We start from the raw sequence: 14923 nt of genomic DNA, 5'->3' as shown, positions 1-14923 counted from the left end.
CAAATGAGAGCTTTACTGAAATCGTCTTTATAGTTGTGAAGTCTGTTGAAAGAGTCCACGATTCACTAAAAGAAACATACATAATTCATCCCCTGCAGCAGTGCCTTAATGCCCTGTGCACCGTGACAAACACGCTTAGTCTCACATAGGGATGAATAGCAGCGCCTTTGATAAGCATGGTCCATGAATATATTCAGCATCTTGAATGCTGCTCTTGACCTCTCTCCCATACAGTATGTCGTTTGAAAAAAGAGATGCTGGGAATGAAACGCCAGAATGAACAATGCAGATTACTCCTGGGGTGTCGAGGTCAATGCATGTGAGTTTTTCATTGAAAAACAAAATATAAGCATGCTTCAAGATTGCTAAGCATTTAAGAAAACATATGCATCCAGTGTCCGCACATGTAGTCGCCTATGTACTATTAAGTAATTTCATATATGACCTTCCTAGAAGCTGAGACAGCATGCAATGCATCATTTGACTTTGTTTCTTTATTTTACTTTCCACATATCGCTAATGAAAATTGACAGCATGTGCGTATATGCCAACAGTGCTAATTTATAGTTGGGCACTAAAGAGAGATGTTACCATTCTGGAAGAAACTGTACACACAGCCACTATCCTATTACTGCGGTGGACGGAGGGTGGAGAAAATTACTCCAGAAGTTGCTGGATTTTCCATTACTAGCCAACGCAAGTCATCCAATATATTTTATTACTATTGTTAAGGTGGTCACTTAACACTGTTTCATTGGTTCCTCGGAGAGGCTTCTTCTGTTAGAGATCTGTATCTAGTGAGAGTTACCCTCTACTATTTCAACAATGTTGCTATATAGTCCAGATTAAGTTTCAGTGTAATTGGAATATTATTGGAAAATCCACCCTTTAGTATCAAGGAGTGAAGAGCATGTGAGAGTTGTGTTAAATCTCAAAACATAGTCAGTTCTATTGTATGTGCCATGTTCACATGACATGAAAGTGTAGCTTCTGTCCTTGGGTGTGCGAGGTGCCATGAGACTGTGGGCGAAAACAAAAAAGGACAGATGATGGACAGAATGCTGAACAATGCAAACATTCACCCCCAGTCGAAAAGATCTGGGATTAATCCATCGTTTTTTGCCCACCACAGTTTGGACCCAGCCAAATGCAAATTAGTCGTGACTTTGTTCCCCATAGGAACAGTCCAGCCCGAACTGCCAAGCCAGGTCCTCCCTGGATCGAAAACAAGCATCCTTGGACCGGTTTCAGGATATCACCCTTCATCAACCAGGCTAGCTTGAATCCAGAGGCTCAATGAGCACGGGACCCACGTCTGGGCATACCCTTCCCACTTCGGGGCGACAAAAGCAAAAAAGAACAGATGATGGACAGAATGCTGAACAATGCAAACATTCACCCCCAGTCACAAAGATCTGAGTTTAATCCATTGTTTTTTGCCCACCACGCCACCCCAGTTTGGACCCAACTATATGCAAATCAGTCTTGACTCTGTTCCCCATGGGAACAATCCAGCCTGAACTACCAAGCCAGGTCCTCCCTGGACCGAAAACAAGCATCCTGGGACCGGTTTCAGGGTATCACCCTTCATCAGCCAGTCTAGCTTAAATCCAGTGGTGTAGTGAGCACAGGACCCTCGTGTGGGCATACCATTCCCACTTGGGATGACAAAAGCAAAAAAGAACAGACAATGAACGGAATGATGAATAATGCAAACATTCACCTCCGGTCACAAAGACCTGGGTTTAATCCATTGTTTTTTTGGCCACCACGCCACCCCAGTTTGGACCCAGTCATATGCAAATCGGGCTGTACTGTTCCCCTATGGGAACAGTGCAGTTCGGGATGGACTGTTCCCCACGGGAACAGTCCATCCTGAACTGCTAAGTCAGATCCTCCCTTGACTGGAAACAAGCATCTGCCTTGGTCACTCATAAAATCATAGAGAACAGCCATTTCAGCAACACTGGCCTTGTCAACTGGACTGGAATGATCTGATATTGGCATCACTGTCATGTTCCTGTCTACGCCTAGCACTACTCTTATTTGTCCAAACTCTATTAAGAGTCTAGAGAGAATTGGGAGAAAAACAAATTATTCGAAATATATGTCCAGCCCATAATAAGCTTTGTTCTGAGAGTGTCTATTTTTGTAAATATCTAGAGGGATAGCGGGTCTTTCCACATCTTTAGGACTTAGTGTGACATAAATTTGTGAAACACATTGGCAACACAACATATAGTAGAAGTGGGACCTCTCTGGGAAGTCTAAGTACCTGTCGGTCCAGTCTTCCTGTAGCTCGCAATCACTCTTTCCACCTACTCTCTCTTCTGTTTATCTAATTCAGACAGACTCATATGTGTCTCCTGAATAAGGGAAATATCCGGGGACTTAGAGTAAAGATAAAACTTTCTTCTGTTTAACAAAATGTTGCAGTCCACGGACACTGAAGTACAACAACTTAAGGGATTTACCACCTTTTCAGCGTTTGATAGATAAGTCTAGCTGGACACAGCCAGGGGTCCCAGGACCACAAGGACAGCACTTAGGGTTCAGAACTTACTCTAACAGAGGCTACAAGTAGGGTCCTGTTGAGTTCCAATGGTAACTGGTCAACTGGTCTTTGCAGATAATAGGCCTTTTGCAGCTTGTGATGTCCCTGTAGCCACACAGGAGGTCAGTCAACTGATCCTTGGCATCCACTTCTTTGTCCATTGTGTAGGTGGGAGTATTTGCAGCCTTCAGGTCTCCCCATAGGTCTCAAACAACAGGTGCAGACTTCCTTATGTTCCCCCGCAGGTTGTGAAAGTGTTCTGAGGGGCTAATGGTAAGGCCTACTTTTGTACAGTTTAGCAGCCTTTGGGTGGGAGTGACTCCTGGTCACTCAGTATTGAAGAAAACGTTATCAGGTTTAGCTGTATACACTTTTGCAGCACACCCTGTTTGATTTAGTTTAATTTTAGTGCAAACTGGCCCAATTCTATTCTAGGTGGAATCCAAGATGGTGCAGGCCTTCTGACCCAGAAGGGAGCCTGTGGGTGACCCAGGGGTGTGTTTAGGGAATGTAGCAGTCCCCTCCTCCTCAGTAACACCAAATAATTTCAGGGACTAGCTCCCCCTCTCACTCGGCTGGTTCCCCATGGCTAGAGAGAGCCTAAAGAACAAAGACCTTCCCTTCTGTAGGTCACACCTTACACTTAACTGAGAATTGACAGGTCTCACCCTTGACCCTTTGAAGTTAATGAGGTTCATGGAACCTCCACACCTGTCCTTTCTGAGCTAACAGGTATCACATGCTTCACACCCAGCCCTTCCTGTCACCAGGCCAAAGCCATTGTCCCTGTTCTGAAAACAGCTTTCACACCTCATGAAAGTAAAGCAATGGTAGGGCAGCTACTGGCAGACTAGGGCAAATTAGCCTCCCGAAGCTGTAGGCAGGGAAAGTTAACATTGTAAAAGTTAGTTTTCCTAAACATATATCAAAAAAACAAATTCACAATTGAATTGAATTGAATGTTTAATAAGTATTTAAAATAGTAGTTGACACATTTCTCAAGCCTGCCCAAAATCAGAGACAGCAAACCTAATATGTTAATCTGCACTCTAGTTGACAACCATAGCCTTCTGCTGTGAAAATAGCTGGGGGGGGGGGTTGTCACTTTAGGGACATGGCTATATTAAATTCTTCATGCACCCTACTTTGGCTTTGCAGTCCCACAGGCCAGGCACTGGATTTCTGCTCCAAGCTTGTGGTTGTGGACTGCTTGTATCCAGTGGGCCTAGCATGTCCAGAGAGATTCTACACCTTTTGGTTCATGGAATTTCACAGTCTTCTGCAACTTGAGCAACTCCAAAATCCATTTCTACATAGAACCGATTAGGCTGACTCCCACTTCATCCTTCAGAGATGCTAGTAACCTCACAGTCATTGCTCTGTTTGTATTGTACAGACAATCCAGCCTCTTTTAAGTTCTTGGATTGATGATTGATGAGTGCTACCACTCCCTTCTTTTATGTTGGTTAGTTTACTTGACATCTACAGAAATGATTTTTGATTGTGAGGAAACAAAAATTTGTATACTTTGCAGGGTATATGGTGTTAGAGTGGGCAGAGAAGCAGACAGATCAAATGAGCGTGGAGAACCCTATTTCACATCAACAGATAACACGGGCATCCCTCCACACACATGGATAGAAATATAGGAATTTTGAAAAATCAGCTTCATTGTGTAACTATGAAAACAAACAAAGTTATTTTTTAGTGAATGTCTGGCAAATGGCATAATCTATTGTCAGACACAGACCCAATTTAACAAATTATGAGTGAATAGTGATTTTTACAGAGGAAAATTTAAGGCACAAGAATATTCGTCTGTGCTGTGTATCTTATTTCAGAACGACAAAATAACTTGCTACTGAAACAGTTAAAAAAAATTAGATGAGGAGTTCGCTCCAACACATCTTCAACTATGGAACAGTACATATGAAGGAAAGAAATGACTCATTAATGTTCTTAATATATCATTGTGATGTAGGCTGAAAGAGCTCAGCACTCATAGTAGAGCATTTACTAACTGTCGAGCTGGAGAGGTATGAGTACACGTTCCAACAAAGCTGTAACTCCTAGATAGTGAGACATTACATATAGCAATCATTCTTTGCCTCAGCAGGTGGTAAAAATTGGGAAGAACATCATTTTACAGTAGCCTAGCAATTTTACTCTACAGTGGTAGGTCTTTTGGTAGAATACTGTTAGCATGAATACAAAGTGACTGAAAAGAATGAAAAAATAGTTGAACAGAATAGAAATATATTTGGTGTTCTCATCTTAAATCCATTAATCTATTAATGACTAACTGCATCATTTTATATGTTAAAGTAAAGCGAAGAAAACGATTTCTGATATCTATGACATATGCCTGGTGGCAGGTGTTTGAGTATTATGGTTAAAATAATAATGAATCTAGTTATTATACGTAAAAATCAGCACAGTTTTAACAACCCTAGCATAGAGCTGTGGTATTCATTATAGGAGTGTGAAAAATACACCAAGTATGAATGAATGAATAGCTTTATTGTTCAGTTAATTAAAACTTACAACTAAACAAATACAAAAATAAGAAGTATCACACTGATTCCACATTTTTTGTTTCTACTAAAATGTACCTTGTGCAATTAGCCCTTTGAGGGAATGTTTTTAGAAAACCATGAGTTTAAATTTTACAGCTAGTTGTGTGTTCCACACCCATATTTATCCTTTTTCCTGCAGCTTGTTTAATGCACTAGGCACTTTCATGCAAAAAAAATGAAGAACTTTTTAAGACCAAAGCCACTAATGGGGACATGGCCTCTGGCACTAAAAAGTCACAAACATAGGGAAAGACAGGCTCTCATTGCGGTTTTAGCAATGTGACGATTCTTATTTTTTATTTGTTTACCTGTAAGTTTTAATTAACTGAACAATAAAGTTATTCATTCATTCACTAAGTAGGATATATAGCAAGCCCATTGTCCACAACTTTATGGATAGGAGTTTGACTAATAATTTCTCAGGTCAAACATTACAAATAAGTCACCATAGTAATGATAAACCAGGGAAAATATTTAATTATACATTATGGTGTGTTAAAAAGTACCACTTATAGGATCTGTGACAAGTCCCTTGCCTAAATAGTTTCTATATTATGATATGCATATGAATGATTAATTTATCTAGGTTCAATTAAAAGGTTTCGATCAAAAGACGTTTCCACCATTTCATTTCACTAAAACAATGAGTCTTTGCCAGTAGACACATCATTGCATTCCTATAAATCTAGTCAAAATAAGACAAGCAAACGTTTGATTGTCTTTTGGATGTTATTACCCTTCCATCACAGAAGTTTGAATATCAAAAAAGGTCTAACACTGTGTAGGAGGCTGGCCTGGTTTGTAGTGGGTACCTAAGGTACTTAAACTTTATACCAGATCCAGTTATCCCTTATTAGTGAAATGTAGTCAATGTCTAGAATCCAGGCTGTCTAGGGGTAGCTGTAGCTGAGCAGCCAAGGCTTATCTAGGAGACATGCAAAGCTTATGCAGTACCACTGTAGTCACACAGTACTTACACACATGAAAGAAAATACTCAGTGTTACAAAAATAAAGGTACTTTATTTTGGTGACATAAATGCCAAAAGTACCTTAGAGACTATTTTCCCTTAGGAGGTAAGTAATATACACAGTATATACACTAGAATGCAGAATTATCTGTAAAACAGTTAGAAAACAGTGCAAATAGTGAAAATCACAATAGATAGCAATGGGCCTAGGGGGAACACAAACCATATACTAAAATAGTGGAATGCGAATGTCGGTTTCCCACCTAGGAAAGTGTAGTGTGCAGAGGGGTGCTGGGAGTGAAGAAAACACCAAAGGTAAGTAATAGAACTCACCCCAGAGCCCAGGAAAGCAGGAGTAAGTTTCCTAGAACACACAAGAACATGTGATAGAAGATTATGCAAGAACCAGAAGAGACTGAAAGACACCAACAATGGATTCCTGGACCTGAAGACCTGTGGAAAAAGGGGACCACGTCCAAGAAGCACTGAAGAGTCCAGGGAGAACAGGAGCTCCTGCTAACCCAGATGAAGGTGCAAGAGAAGGACCACTGGTGAAGGAGAACAGTCAGTACTGCACCCAAGAAGATGGATGCGAGTTCCTGGTTGGTGCAGATGATGTCCCACGCCGGATGGATGATTACAGTCTGGTTTGTGTTGCTGGATTCCACCAACAAGCCTTGGCACCCGCAAAGCTTGTGGTTAGCGAAAAATGGCGCTGCCCGGGACCTGGAGCGACCTGGTGGTCTCTACCCAGGAGAGGGCGACAGAGTGGGCTCTCAGCAACTCAGAGAGCCCTCAGAAGACCAGGCAGCGCACACAGGAGCCCCACAGCATGGGGACAAAGAAGGTGCAAATGTAGGCCCATGCAGCACTACACAAAGGGACGCCACACCACTGGAAAACCACTCAGGAAGCTGTGCATCACAGGAAGGAGTGTTGGGGGCCAGAGCTGTGTTGTGCCTGAAGAACTTCGTGTAAGGTCGCACACTAGCCATGGCAACTGCAAGATACTGCACTGTACTGTACTGAGGCAAGCTCTTGCCTCCAATAAAGTTGGACAGCTGGGCCTTAGAATCGTCGGGAACACTTCAGTCCACTACCCGTGTTGCTGGATCCACGCACTTCATCAGGAGAGGGGACCCATACCATCGATCGTCACTGCAGAGGGGTGCCTGCTGAAGCAGGGAAGTGACTCCTTCAATTCAATATGGCGATTCCTTCATTCTTCTGGTGCAGCTGATGACAGGCAGTCCTCGGAGGATGCATGACCTAGAAACAGTTGCAGTTGCTGGCAGGAGCTGAAGATACAATGTTGCAGAAGTCATCTTTGCTTCTCTTTTTCAGTTTGTAGAGTTCCTGGAGGGTCCAGATGCGGTTTTGTCGGTATAAGGTGAAGTAAAAGATGCAGAGGATTCCTGCTGGAGTCTTGCAATTGGAATCTGAGGAAACACCCAGAGGAGAGACCCTGAAAGGGGGATTGGTCAGCTACACAGGTAAGCAGTTATCACGGGAGAGCTCTGACGTCACCTGCTGGCACTGGCCACTAAGGTGCTCTCAAGGTGCCCCACCACCTTGGAATCCAAGATGGCAAAACCCAGGGACACTCTGGAGGAGCTTTTGGCACCACCCCTGGGGTGGTGATGGACAGGGTAGTGGTCACTCCCCTTTCCTTTGTCCAGTTTTGCACCAGAGCAGGAAATCGGCGTTCCTGAACCGGTGTAGACTAGATTCTGCAAGGAGGGCACCATCTGTGTCCTTCAAAGCATTTCCAGAGGTTCTGGGAGGCTATCCCTCACATGCCTGTAACACCTATTTCCAAAGGGAGAGGAAATGCTTTGTTCTGCCTTCCTGAGCTCAAGCTGCTTGAGCAATAGAAGGGCACAAACCTGTCTGTAAGGTGCCCGCAGCTGGGGCTGCCTGAAGAACCTCAGAAGGCTGGTGTGGCAGTACTGGGGGTCCACTGTGGAGCCCCCGAGTGCATGGATTTATACAGCCAATACTAGATTTAGTATTGTGGTATAGTTCCAAGATGTTAGACACTTTACATGGCCATATTCGGAGTTACCATTGTGAAGGTGGATATAGGTATTGACCTATGTCCAATGCATGCTTAAAATGGCATCCCCGCATGCACAAAGTCCGGGAAAATGGTCCTGGATGATGTGGGGACACCTCTGCTAGTGCAGGGGTGCCCTCACACACAGGTACTCTGCACCCAGCCTTCAGGTTTGGAAGGCCTGACATATAGGTGACTTATAGGTGATCAGGAGCAGTGTAAATGGCTGTGAAATGGTGCATGCACCATTCCACACAGGCTGCAATGACAGTCCTGTAGAAGCCTTTGCATGGGCTCCCTATGGGTGACAAAAGTGATGCTGCAGCCCATAGGGATCCCTTGAAACCATAATGCCCTGTGTACCTAATTATCATATACTAGGGACTTACAAGGAGGCATCAGTATGCCAATTATGCGTGGAATACTCTGTTAACATTATCCAACAACCAAATTTAAAGGGGAGCGAGCATTAGCAGGATTTCAGTGAAACAGTCAAACATACTGACAAATAGGCCAAAAATGGAAGTAACCATGTTAGAAAGATGCTACTTTCTCACATACTACTGGTGGTGAAAGGAGGTGAGCCTCATTTGCATGGGTCATTCCTCAATGGAAAAAAGGCCCAACCGGGTAGCCATTGTTACACCACATCACCACTGTTTACTCTGTGATGGATGAGTATGCCAACTTTCAACAATAACCTACTGTCTTCTACGTATTCTAATAAGACCAGGCAGCAATTCGATTCCAACCTAATTTTTAATTGGCAAATCGAAGATACTTTACCATAAGGACGAAAGTTCCTGATAACTTGTCCCATCCATCTTTTGCTTTGGTCCCAGGTTCCCCTTTTGATGTTTATTTTTAGCATTAAAATGAGGAGCTGCTAATCCATTAGAGGCCTTCAAAATGAAGATTAATGCCTCAGAATCACCCATTCGGTGACCCTTGAGCCTGGAGGAATCCATTGGAGTACCCATCCCCTAGTCTGAAGGAAGTTAGCCTGCTTAGAGACATCGGGCAGAGCCATGCCTGGTGCAAGCTAATATGCCTGCCTGGTGCCAGCTGAACGTAGTTGTATGGATGACTATCTAGACACAGAGTCTCTCTGCCTACTGGTATATTAAAGTGAAATGCAGTTGGGCTCTTCCTGGGTACATTTTATTCATTTCATACAGTGTTTGCCAACATTATTCCCAGTCATTACTGGCCTAGGCTTCGACAAACAATTGTGTGAATGAATTATGATACTCGGTCGCAAATGTTACTAGTGTGACTGGTGAATAGTCTGGACTGTTACACATAACGTTCCGCTACCCCCACCAACTCACCCCCCCCCCCCCCCCCCAGCTGCTGGACAAATGTAGAAGCTCCTGTAATCCCAAACTTCACAAACAGAAGGGGAAATTGACCTTAGTCTGCACAAATGGCACTTTAAGACTGGGAATTTCAAAGGACATAGGCAGATACAGGAAGCATCACGCGAACTATGTAAACATTGGTATCTCCTTGTTGAGCTGTACTGCTAACTAAAGTAGACCATTCAACAACAAGGTGGTGGTAAACAAGGGACGACAGTCAGAAGGGCACACAATGAAAGGCCCCGTGAGGTATCACATATATTTACAAATCTTCACCAGCACTGCAGGCATCCCAGTGAATTCTACAACTAAACACTGATTGCATGGCTGTACCCATGTTAAAACGGCCATCAGTGTTAACCATAATACTGAAAAACTTTAATTTAATCAGTAATCGTTAATTATTACAACTGAATCTAAGGCCCATATTTATACTTTTTTAGCGCCGCATTTGCGCCGCTTTTTGACGCAAAAGCGGCGCAAACTTATAACATTTTGTAAGTTTGCCCCACTTTGGCGTAAAAAAAATGACATTGTGCCTTGGGTTCCAGGGGTACTAAAAAGTACTCCCTCCCTAGAGAGCAGGTAACCCTCATGTATTGCACCTGTCCTATGGAAAAACAGATGAACTCACCTTAAAGTATGAATCTTTTACAACTGTGTCCTCAGTTCAAAACTCTAAGCACTCAGAGCTAGCTCTTAAGAGGACACAAACCTGACTGGTTGAACATGGTGCTCATCAGCTCTTGCAGTTTGTGGGGTCTTTAACAGGAAATTCTTCAACCGTGTTGTTGGTGTGAGAGGTGTGTACCTGCTTGTTAGCCTCAACTCTTCAATATTAGTTTCATACTCTGAGTGAGTTCATCTGCTCTGTCAGGATAAGTATAGTGAGGATATGAATTTACCTTGGTGAAAATTGCCTCTCTCTCCATATTCTCATTCCACCTAGCCTGCAAATTAGGAGCAGCTATTTATGTGGACTTCACTGGGGATTTGTGAGAAATTGGGCTGTTGGTTAAGTTTGGTGTGAGCCTTGGTCGAGGAATATCTACGATCCCTTGCAGGGTAAACCACAAAGTCACTAAAATAACCTGTGCATAACACTGTGCAGTTTAGCACAAAAAGCACTCAGGCTTCACTTAGAGGCAATGTGCAAAGTATTTATGCAGCACACAAAGAGAAATAAAGTGAAAACAAAACACAAGAAAAATCCCAAACCAATTTAGAAAAAATATAGTACATTTTAATTAATTATCTGACACCAAAGCAACAAAAATCCAATCAGTAAAACCTTAGTTATGAATTTTCAAAGTTTAAGGTTCAAAATAGCACCCAAAAGATAAAAGTGCCAACTGTGGACATTTGGTCACCTTTGCACCACAACCAAGGACTCAAGAGTGTATGGAGACATCTTGTAGTTCTAGGACTCACTCAGGCTGGATCCAGGTGCAAGTACAAGATAGTTGTTATGTCCCTGTGGCTCCGAGCAGAAGGCCAGCAACCTAGCCCTTGGATTCACTTCTGGTAGTTCTGGGTGCAGGTGTAGAAGCAGGGCTCAAAAGCAGGGCTGGCCTCTGAGGTTACAAGGCAGGTTACCGACAGCAAGGCAGTCCTTCCAGGTACAGCAGCAGTCTGGCAGAGTGCACAGCACGTCACAGCAGCAGGCAATACTCTTAGAGGCCTTCCATTAGTCTAGTAGTGAAGAGTGGGTTTGAAGTTCCAATTTGTATACCCTGGTGCCTTTCTCACAGAAGGTGGAAGAAGTTTTTGAAAAGGTTCCTTGAAGTTCTCAGAATTTCCTGACTCCCCTGCCCTGGCTTCAAGCTAGCTGCAGTGACAATACAGGATTGTTAGACCTATTGTGAGGAAACAGGGCACTGCCTATTCAGGTACAAGTGGGGCTGTGCTCAGCTCCACCCTCCTTTCAAACCACTGAACCACTGAATGGCCCATTGAGGCACATTTAATTCCATTATTGGTGACTGTCTGTAAGGAATTCACGTAGTCTGTCAGCTACACCCAGTCTTGTAACCCAAGACAGACTCCAGGCACAAAGGGCTAAGGGGAGAAAAATGCCAACTTTCTAAAAGTGGCATTTTCAAAATTGTATTGAAAAGTCCAACTTTACCATTAAAGAGGGTTCATCATTACAGTTTCGTAGGTACCAAACATGATATATCTATCTCCTCTCAATTGGGAATTGCAGCTTATTCAATGCAATAAGGAATCCCCAGTGTTATATTACGAGAGGGTGGGCCTCACTATAGTGAACAATGAATGTGGGAGTTTTTCAATACTAGGACAGGTATAACTTTAAAAGTACATGTCCTATCTTTTAATTACACAGCACCCTTCCCTATCGGCTACCTACTGTAGGAGTGACTTATATGTAATAAAAGGGGAGTTTAAGGCTTGGCAAGGGGGTTTAAATGACAAGTTGACATTGCAGTTTGATAATGCATTCAGGCTGCAATGGCAGGCTTGGGACAAGTTTTGAAGGGCTACATAAGTGGGCGGCACAATAGATGCTGTCGGCCCACTGGTAGCATTTAATTTACAGGCCCTGGGAATATGGTAAAGCACTAAGAAAAGGATGTATACGTAAATTAATATGCCAATTAGGAATATGCCAATTAAATCATGTTTAGGAAGAGAATGCAAGCACTTTAGTATTGGTTGGCAGTGGTAAAGTGCAAAGTCTGAAGGCCAACAAAACATATTAGCAAATAAAATAGGAAGAGGTTTGAGAGAGCCATATAGAAAACGCCATTTCCATCACAACTCACCTCCAGCATAAAGCCAGGGGAGAAAAATCTATATTTTGACGTATGCCCATATCCTAGATGATAGAACGTCAACAATGGCCCTCTAGTGCAACGGCACTTATCAGTTCCATGGCATTCTAAGCTCAGTTAGACTCCTCTGTCTATACTCTCCTGAGCCACTGAACTGACCCACAAGCAACTCTTGTCCAACTTGTGGACCCCATCTGTGAAGCACCTAAAGTTAACTTGCTCACAGATGCATGCCAGTAGGCAGACAGTACCACCATGGCCAACAAAGTGATGTGGCCTATTCTGCCTCTTGGATCAGACTTATGTCCCCAACTCATGGAAAGCTCTGTCCAGAAGTACAACAACTAACAGAAGCCTCTGACGGCTATCAGTGTGACAAGCCAGGTCCCAGTCCTCCCTGGGGTTTCTGTCCTCTGAGGTTTCTCAGAGTGAGGCGCAACAGCCCCAGATGTTAGGCACCCTTGTTCCATTCTCTTCTATTCCAGTTCAGGGGTGGTAAACTGAGACTTGTCAATCTGAGCCTCTGTACCCTTGTTTGGGAGTAGTATGCCCAAATAAAAGAACTAGTAGGGTACTAGTGATGGCTGCCCCACCTGCATCTCCTGACACTGTGGAGCTCCCATCAGTGGATGGTCCCTTGGTACAGACCAGGTCCCCACGCTTGCCCTCCCTCTGAGAGCTGCCCAAGCACTAGGGCTCGAAATGGGTCATCCTGGGTCTCTGTCCACCATAACCTCCCCTTCTACCTTTGGAAGGGACATGGCACCCCTCCCCTAAACTATGGGGGTCATTAATATCTCGGCGGGTTTCCCCGATGAGATCTGCACTGACGGTCGACAGAAGACTGTTAGCGCGAAGAACCCCCCGCCAGCCACATAAAGAACATCCAGCTTGGCCAGCGGGAAGAAACAGTGTTTCCTCCCGCCAGCCCAGCCAGAAACAGGGCCTGAACATTGATGCCGGCTCCAAATGGAGCAGGCGGCAATGTGGCACTGTGACGGGTGAAGCAGCACCCGTCACGCATTTCACTGCCCGTGATTCGGGCAGTGAAATGCGTGATGGAGCTGTGCATGGGGGCCCCTCCACTGCCAATACCAAGTGCATGGGCAGTGCAGGGGCCCACAGGGGGTCCCGAATCACTCATTCCACCAGTCTTGGTGCAGTATGACTCATTATCCGCACCGCTGCCCTGGTGGCGGGAGCCTGGAGGTGGCGGCGTTTCAACCATGGCGGTTCAGCCACGTTCGTAATATGGCAGTCTGTACCACCATGCCATTGGCGCCGCCGGCATGACGGTCCAGACTGCCATGTTCATTATGAGGGCCTGTATTTGGACTTGTCTGGGTCACTAGGTACCTCCCCGCACTCAATTGGGAGGAAGCTGAACCGCCCTCCTTAGGATCACTCCTCAATGTCTTCCCAGACACTCAGGTACTCACCCAGTAGTCTGCATCACTTGCAAGGTTCCTGGGGTCGGTAAGCTTGCATTCAACCAGGTGTTGGTGTAGCTCTGGAAAACAGTGACTGACATGTGCTCTATGTCTATCCCTTCATAGGTGATTACCTCACTACCTTTCACCCATCCATCCAGTGCCTGACAAAAGAAACCTACAAACTCCTGCCAGGACTGGTGAGACAGTCTCTGGCCTGTACTCTTCTGGGGTTAATCCATATCTCTTGACGAGTGTTTCTTTCATGGTTGGATGCCTCAGCATATTCCCCTTCTCTAGGGCAAGAAGGGCCTCCTTACCATCACCAGGAATATGATTTCAAAGGCCAGCTCCCCAACCCTCCCCACGGAATCCTCTGTATCTCTAGAGCTACCTCTTATGCCTCAAACCACCTGCCTATGTCACCCCTTCCTTGAAGTCAGGCACCAAGTCTCCAGATATGTGGACCTTTCCTTCAGCAGTGGACATTTTTGTTTTACTGCCACCATTTTTGCAGGTCTCGGTCAGCTGTTTGATCTTCAAGTCCAGTTCATTGAGACTGAGCTCATGGGCCATCCTCTTCTGAACCATGTTCAGTCTTTTTTTCTTCAAGGTCCTCTGTGCCTCAGCCTTGTTCTTCTATGCAGCCAGTTGGGCCAGATGCTGCCTCAGGTACCTCTCAACTTGTATGTCCTTCCATTCCTTAAGAGACAGGGATTGGGAGAGGGCACTGCTCCCTGCTTTGAATCCAGCAGGGGACTCCACCTCTATGGGCTCCCCCTCTCTTCTCAAGCCTTTGCTAAGTCATTTTTCTTTTCCTCCTCATCCTTCTCTGGGTCATTTTACTCTTGGGGCCCTGATTCTGAGGTCAGATAAATCCAGGCTCTGCGTTCTCTACAGTGGCAAAGTAGTCCTACTAAGACTCTTCCTGTGGTGCAGCTTGCATTCTATGGACCTCCTCCAGGCTTTAATGGCTTTCTGATATTCAAACTTTGGATAACCCTTGGGGATTTTGAGTACCCTCTCCCTGCTCCCCTTCCTCAGCTCAGCCATGTTGTAGCACTCCATGGTGTGATATCCAACTACATCTGTGATAGGCCCCTGGAAGACACATTGGGGGTCATTCTGACCCTGGCGGTAAAAACCGCCAGGGCCAACGACCGCGGGAGCACCGCCAACAGG

At 44.7% G+C, this 14923-nt stretch overlaps 1 protein-coding gene across 4 annotated transcripts in view; it reads left to right on the top strand.

Annotated features, from left to right (window-relative positions):
* CNTN5 (contactin 5) overlaps nucleotides 1-14923 on the top strand; it is a 3179309-nt gene that overhangs the window by 353875 nt on the left and 2810511 nt on the right. Inside the window, exon 1 of one of the 4 annotated variants that reach the window (XM_069202392.1) lies at nucleotides 240-319. The exons of 2 other annotated variants lie outside the window; for them this stretch is intronic. The gene's annotated coding sequence lies outside the window, so the exon portion shown is untranslated. Of the gene's footprint in view, nucleotides 1-239; nucleotides 320-14923 lie in introns of those variants that run through there. One more of the 4 variants, XM_069202390.1, reaches the window with a different exon arrangement.

This window comes from Pleurodeles waltl, chromosome 8, assembly GCF_031143425.1.
Source record: "Pleurodeles waltl isolate 20211129_DDA chromosome 8, aPleWal1.hap1.20221129, whole genome shotgun sequence".
Taxonomy (NCBI): domain Eukaryota; kingdom Metazoa; phylum Chordata; class Amphibia; order Caudata; family Salamandridae; genus Pleurodeles; species Pleurodeles waltl.
The sequence above is the reverse complement of the archived record's forward strand: the minus strand, read 5'-3'. Positions and strand labels throughout refer to the sequence as shown.